This window comes from Chrysochloris asiatica, unplaced genomic scaffold (assembly GCF_000296735.1).
Source record: "Chrysochloris asiatica unplaced genomic scaffold, ChrAsi1.0 scaffold00271, whole genome shotgun sequence".
Taxonomy (NCBI): Eukaryota; Metazoa; Chordata; class Mammalia; order Afrosoricida; family Chrysochloridae; genus Chrysochloris; species Chrysochloris asiatica.
The window spans coordinates 1,573,910-1,579,993 of record NW_006408789.1 but is presented as its reverse complement, the minus strand read 5'-3'; positions in this window follow the sequence as shown (position 1 = coordinate 1,579,993).

Below are 6,084 nucleotides of genomic sequence, written 5' to 3'. Positions count from 1 at the left end.
CAAACACACTACTACCAATGTGTCTTCATGCATGTACACATTCATTCTGCAAACACACTACTGCCACTGTGTATCTTCATGCATGTACACATTCATTCCGCAAACACACTACCACTATGTGCCTTCACACACACATACATTCATTCTGCAAACACATTATAAGTCATGCCTTTGCTGGGGGCAGGTGAAAGCTCTAATAGACATCTCTAGGTATACGTTGAAGTGGAGAACACTCCCAGATACAGACATCGACTGTAAGGAAGCCAGGAGCTCCACATTTCCTAGAACTAAGAGACCATTGAGCTAGATGCTATCAAATGAAGTCAGAAAGGTCAGAGGAAGCCACCGGATGGAGGAGGCAGCTGACCCATAAGCTGTGCATACTTCTAACCTACTAGGACCCGGATTTTGTCAGATGGCCCTGTGTTAGGTGCTGGGGTTGACGGAGAACAGGAACACCCAGTTTCCCCGATAGAAATTGCTTGGAATTATTAACAACAGTACTCTCTACGGCTTTAGTATGATAATAGCTCAAAGATGCTCCTGTTTCTGCCTCCGCCCAGACTTGCAAATCCTTGTCCTCACTGCCAGCTGCAGAAAAAGAGGTCTAATGTCTGAGATCCTTGGGCCATGGGACTTGTTCTTTTTAATATCTCACAATCTAAGATTTAATTTTTTTTTCAATATAGTTCTTCTTCCCCACTTCAGCTTTAAATCAATTTCAGAATGCCAGTTACTCCTGGCAGACATATTTCAACAATTTTCTATGAAGAGCCAAAAGAAAGACTGAAATTAGCCAATTTCTTCTGATCACTATTGTGCTAATGGATTTTTTCCCCAATAATTTCTTAGTTTCTCAGTGTAATTCTGGAGACCTTCACAAAGTGAAATGTAATTTTTAAGTGATACAAAAAGTATGGGAGGAAATAACTATCCAACAGATTTCGAGAAAATGAAATAAAATAACTAAAATGATTTGAAAACTAGAAGGGGACAAAATTCTAGTCTTTGTTACTTTGGAGTAATAATTTAAGATAATGTCTTTATATCCCTAAAGGAGAATATGGATAAGAATGAAATCATTTCTTAATATGCCATTCTGCTTTGGGAAATGGTGATTAAAAAAACAACAACACTATATGTTAGCAGTCTGAGGTGATCTCGAAATTATTTCTTTCTGAAGTATTTGATACATTTGCAGTTTTGACATGGGAAGAGGTATGTATTTTTTTCAAGGCTGCATGGGGCGATAGAAATGACTGCTGGTCTAAATGGTAGAATTAATGATTCCTTCTCCCTCTCACCAGTTGTATGGCTTGGGTCATATCCCTAACCCTCCTCACCTTCAGTTCACTTGCTATTGTTGTTTGGTGCCATCAACTCAGCTCCAAGAATTCATAGGGACCCTGTGTTCAACAGAACAAAACACTGTTCCATCCTTACAACAGTTGCTGTGGTTGAGCCCACTGTTGCAGTGTCCCTGCCAGTCCTCTTAGTGGGGGTCTCCCTCTTTTTCACTGACCCTCCACTTTACCAAGCATGATGCCTTTCTCCAGCAACTGGTCCCTCCTAATATCCAAAGTCAGCAATAAGAAATCTCACTTCTTTGCTTCTAAGGAACATTCTGGTTATACTTCCCCAAGACAGAGTTGTTCCTTCTAGCAGTCCACGATCTAGCCAATATTCTTGGCCAACTCTTACCACAATTCCTAAGTGTCAGTTTTTCTTTGGTCCCCTTTTGTCCCATTTTCACCTGCATATGAAGCTATTGAAAATACCATGGTTTAGGTCAGGAGCACCTTAGTCATCAAAGTGACAGATTTGCTTTTAAACCCTTTAATTGGGACATGGACAGAAAGAGGATGGTGACAACATTTGGAAATGGGTACTGGTAATGGCTGCACGCCATGAAAAATGAAATTCATAGCACTGAATTTACAATGACGTGTGTCCGAGCAGAACTGTGCTCCACTGGGTTTTCAATGACTGGTTTTTTGAAAGTGGATCGCCAGATCTTTCTTTGAAGACAACTCTGGGTTAACTTGACCTTTGAACATTTTGGTTACTGGGCAACATGGCAACATGGCAACCAGTTGCATCACCCAAAGACTAAAGATATTTCACACATACATATACACACACACACGTTGTTGTTTAATACCGTGGAGTCAGAACCGACTCATAGTGACCCCACACAGGGTTTTCGAGACTGTAAATCTTTACAGGAGCAGAACACCTCATCTTTCTCCCGTGGAACAGCTGGTAGTTTCGAACTGTCAACCTTGAGGTTAGCAGCTCGATTCATAACCACTGTGCTACCAGAGCTCCTTATACACATACATACACACACATAGGCACGCACACACACACACACACACACACACACACACACATATATATAATATGAAGTCCTGGTGTGGTACTGTGAGTTAATGTGCTGGACTGCAAGGTTGGTTTGAACTGCAAGGTCAGTGGTTCAAGCTCACCAGCCGTTCCTTGGAAACCCTATACAGGGTCGCTATGGGTCGGAATCGACTCAACAGCACTTCACAACAACAGCAACAAGTTACTCTTCGGAAATCCTATACAAGGTCGCTATGAGTCAGAACCTACTTGACAGCATCTAGCAACAACAACAACACGCTCAGGGTGTCTGGGGAGAAGGCTGGGCAGAGAAGAAAGTGATCAAGAGTGGACTGCTGAGCAGAGAGATAGGAGGCAAAGCAAGTAGTAGACAAAATCTGCCCTTGCGTCCCATGAATGCTGGGAGCTTGCAGCTCTGTAGTTGCTGTGCCTATAAATCTGGAGAACAGGCTTTGGCATGGTCTCTGTAATACAAAACTTCTCGGAGGTCAGTTTCATGATGACATTAGCAAGGATTTATATATCATGACAAAGACTTTTCAAAAGCAAACCACTTACCAAATCAGTGGACTGACTAGAGTGTGGGTTCAGGTCCAATGCTCTGTTTTACTGAGTTTTCGCTGATCTTTCCCCCGCATTTGTTGTTTAATAGAGTGTTCCAGGCCAGGAGAAAGACAGCACTAAGCGACGCTGCTGGACACAGCTGTTGTGAGCAAGGAAAAGCATTCATTCCACTCATTCTCTTCCCTCCCTCACATAGGACTGACTTAACGTTTTAGCACAGCTAATCTTGTTCATGAAAATAATAAAAATTATGCTGTAAAAAATTATTTTGAGGACTGTAAGTTTGTGACAGTTAGATTTGGCATGTGTTCTACCTGTGTAATAATTGAAGACAGCAATTTGGAAAATGCTTATTATTTTTTAAGTCCAACCTTCTCATAATCATAAAATAAGTATTCAAAGTATTTCCCTTTCTCAAGTACCCTTTTAAAGACAACTCACAGTCTTCCTTCTCAGTTTATAAGTGGGATCATATTGATTTTAAGAAAACAGTTGCTAAGAGCCAAGTCCCTTCACTCATAACAACCCTATGTATTTCAGAGTAGAACATGCCTGGTGGGGTTTTTAAGTCTGTGACATTTTAGAAGCACATTGCCACACTTTCCTTCTAGGGTGCCTCTGGGTGGGTTAGAACCACCAATCTTTTGATTAGTGGGCAAGTATTTAACCTTTTGCACTACCCAGGGACTCCTAGAGTACTGCTGTTGCTATTATGTGCCATTGAGTCGGTTCCAGCCCATAGCAACACTGTATAGGGTTTCTGAGGAGCAGCTGGTGAGCTTGAACTGCTGACCTTGTGGTTCACAGTATGGTGCTGATCCTACAGCACCACACCAGGAGTTCAGAATATTGCTATAGATGTTTAAAAGAAAAGGTCAAACATCAAAACAAGAAAACACATCGTATTTATCTTAACTGACTGTCAACAACGACACACGTGGTCTCTATGATGAAAAGGGAAAACTGAGACTTTGCACCTGGGATAGGAAAACATTAGCTTACTGTCTTCAGATTTAAAGAAAATGTTACCGTTTGGGTTCAGAAATACCATTTAACTGTGTTCCGTAGGCAGGTGCTGTGTATATCAACTTGTTTGGGTGTTCGATCGTTGACCTTTATCAGATGGGCTGGAGAGCGGAGATTTTGGCAGGTCACGCTGTCAAAGATAAATCCAAGCCCAGTATTTTTCTGCCTAAAAAGAAATTATCTTCTCACGTTATCTAAAGTTTCGTGTTTATCAAACCTGAGACTTCTTAAGTTATTTCTTCAGTGATCCCTATTTTTTACCCAATAAGCTACTGAGTTTGTAGCAGATAATTTAGGAATAATACCAATATCTATGTGTCTGGTGTTCTAGAAAAGATGGCAAGGATACTCTTTTTTATTTGCTTGCACACAGGTTGACCTTCTCCATATGGTGGTAATGTGAGTGTCTAGCACATTTTCCAATTCAAGTAGGGTTTTCTCATGGAATTCTATTGGCACATTTCTAAATCACTGTCATAATTGTTATAATCTCTCTTGGGACTTTCAGATTATCGTAATGGATGTCATGTAACTGGCATAGTAACAAAGAATATGTCACAGGGCAATGGACACTACCAAAGCAAATCCAGTATCCTCTATAGCAAAGGGATCTTGGTAAAGGACAGGGCCTGAGACAGCTACGGCCCAAAACTCCAACCACAGAAAGTAATACTTCAGTCCAAAAAGTCAGGTTCTCAAAGTTCAGTTTGAGTTCATTCTTGCCAGCTCAATGTTGTCTGTTTCTTTCACAGTTTTACTTCCTCACTATCTGGAACAATCGGGACTTTGTTTTAGATCACAACCTGAAAGCACATATAATCAAACTTTTGTTATGCAAGCTATTGCATTGTTCCCTAATTGCTCCTTGTGGAAGGCTTTTTTTTCCCCTCCAACAAGATTGCCATCTCCTTGTATTTAAGACTGTCTTTTCAGGTCCCCTTTGAACACCTGGCATTCTTATGGGCTCTAGCAGCAGTTCTAACTGGAAAGCAAAGCTAAAGAATAAATGCAATTTATTGGCAGTGCTTATTTAATAATCCAAAGAAGCTGCACTAATGGCCCAGTTATTATGAGCAGCTAATAGGAAAGAGCTCTGGTAGCATAGTGGTTACAAGTCGGGCTGCCAACCTCAAGGTCAGCAGTTCAAAACTACCAGCTGTTCTGCGGGAGAAAGACGAGGTTTTTGCTCCCGTAAAGATTTACAGCCTCAGAAACCCTGTACAGGGTCGCTATGAGTCGGAACTGACTCAACAGTACTTAACAACAAAAACAATAGGAAAGAGAAGTCCTAATGTGGTGCTGTAGATAAGCACTGGACTGCTAACCACAGGTCAGTGGTTCAAATCCACCAGCCTCTCTCGAAACCCTGCACAGGGTCTCTATGAGTTGGAACTAAGAAGATGGCATTCAATGAGAACAGAGGCATGAAAGAAATTTTAATAGAAGGTGCTAACCTTTTATAGAAACTAAATTTGAGTGCCCAAGAATAAGTAACATAGAGATCCAGTGAAAAAGAGGTAAACACAATAAGGAGGATCGACACAGTAGCTGCAACCATGAACTCAAACATCGGGACAATAGTGATAATGGCGTGGATTGTGTGGTGTTGTAGACCGACTTCATAGCTAGGAGCCAGAACTGAGTCAACAGCAGCTAACAAAAAGAAGTCTGAGTAAAATAGTCAAAAATTAAATAGAACACAAGAAAATCAGTATCTTAGGCCTTCCTGAACTGAAATGGACTGATAGTGGTCATTCTGAATCAGAATGATTATGCTGGAGTGGCAAATTGAAGATAAATGGCATTGTGTTTGCTGTCTAAAAGAGCATTTCAAGATCTATACTGAATTACACCATTGTCAGTGATAGGATAATATCCATATGTCTACAAGGAACTGACTCCACAGCACACAGCTGTCACCACAAGGAAGACCAGTTCGGACGACTATTATTCAAATTTATACATCAACCACTGATGTCAAAGATGAAGACATTGAAGATTTGCACCAATATCTGCAGCTGAGATGAATTAAGCATTCAATCAAGATGCAATGATAATTACTGGAGATTGGAAAACAAAAGTTGGAAACTAAAAAGAAGGATCAAAAGTTAGAAAATAATTTTTTCAGTT